The following is a 1,975-nucleotide window of genomic DNA, read 5'->3' as shown; positions in this document are numbered from 1 at the left end:
AGATAGATAGATAGATAGATAGATAGATAGATAGATAGATAGATAGATAGATAGATAGATAGATAGATAGATAGATAGATAGATAGATAGATAGATATAGACAGATAGGTTGATAGGTAAATTGTTGGTTATCGGGCCTGCTCTATAGATCCTATTAAGCTCTCGTCCTATGATTATTCCATATACAAACTTCCGCCCTATAAGTTCTCACAGTTCAAATAACTATTTAAAAATATTTTCTGAATTACCCAATAACTGTTAGGGATCAACAACTTTTTCCTTTTAATACATTCTACATATTTCCACCTGTCGACATAACCCAACGTAGGGTATGTTAAAACAAGCAAAAAAAGGCGTAGCGAAAAATAAGTATTATAAAAGAAATACCTAAATATGTATGTATTTTACATTATATGCGATGGATGAATATTGATGGCGTACGAGAATATCATGACTTTGAAATTCAGTTACACAAAGTTCTCATCAACAGCCAAGAAACTAAACATACCTACGGTTACAAAGAGAGAGAGTGAGAGGAGTGAGAAATCAAAGAGCGAAAATAAAAGTAACAACAATGTAGAAATGTGTATTACAATTTTGCGCCATCGTAAAGTTTTCAAACCCGATTGGAAATTTTATGGTTTATTTCAAATCGAGTCAGTATCTTTGTGGCGAAAGATCCCCATTCTTTTGGAAGCTTAGTCGAGACCACAAGGTTTGAACGAAATGTAAATGAAAAGTGTGAAACTCAGAGTCATGTTCATAAAGGTATTTGTTTTACTTAGTAGATTGTGTCAGCGTTTGTTTTAGATTCTTCTTTAAATTTTATCATAAATATTAATGAATCGAGTCACATGATCCTGGTTTCAGAATTACACGGTTTATTTGGTTGAACATCTGAATTACTTGATGATCCGAACTGTTTTAATTTGTATGATTATCTGTTATACCCTACATTACCATAGTGCGTAGGGTATTATGCGGAAGCACTAATGTTTATAACGAGCAATGGTATAGTCCAAAATGTCTAAAAGGCAACACTGATTGTATATTCTCAAATGTTGCATTATTGAAGCAACAAGGTTTAAATTAAAGAAAAATAACAAAATGTATAATTTAAAATCACTCACCTTTTGTTCTAGCTGCTGTTGTTCAAACAAAGATATTCTTCCGCTTATTCCCTTGCTAACAAAAACACCACTTTCCCAACTCCAACAAGCATTTGGATAGACACTTTTACATCACTTAACACAACGAATGGCCCGACAAAAGAAAACCACCGACCGGCGTTCGTTCAAACTAAAATGCACTGAATTTTTGGTAAAAACACATTTTTATCTAATAATTTAACAGCTTTTGTTTTAAAACAACTTTTATAAAAAATCTCTTACAAAACTACAATTAATTGATACTCTAAATTAATTTAAACAATCCGATTAACCATAAACAATCAAACACTTAAGAAATTTTTAGAAAACTAAAAAAGAAAACAAATAACTAAAGGAACAAATAGTAATAGAAAATGTCATTGTTGTTGTCATTATGAGTATGTACCAGGCATGGATATTTAGCTATGCTATATGTGGTAACCTCTCAAGTTATTTGGTACTTTTTATAACTTATAGAGTTTTGACTAGTCTATAGTCTAGTCTAAAGTTTAGTCTATAGTCTAACGTATAATTAGTCTACAATCTAGTCTATAATTTAGTTTATAGTTTATTCTATAGTCTTGGCTATAGTTTTGTGTATAGTCTAGTCTATAGTTTAGTCTGCAGTGTAGTACATAATTTAATCTGTAGCCTAGCATATAGTCTAGTCGAAAGTCCAGTCTATGGTTTAGTCTATAGTCTAGTCTAGTCTAAAGGCCAGTCTATAGTTTAGTCTAGTCTATAGTCTAGTCTATAGTCTAGTCTATAGTCTAGTCTATAGTCTAGTCTATAGTCTAGTCTATAGTCTAGTCTATAGTCTAGTCTAT

Source organism: Lucilia cuprina, chromosome 6 (assembly GCF_022045245.1).
Source record: "Lucilia cuprina isolate Lc7/37 chromosome 6, ASM2204524v1, whole genome shotgun sequence".
NCBI lineage: Eukaryota > Metazoa > Arthropoda > Insecta > Diptera > Calliphoridae > Lucilia > Lucilia cuprina.
Note: the sequence above shows the minus strand (reverse complement) of the source record.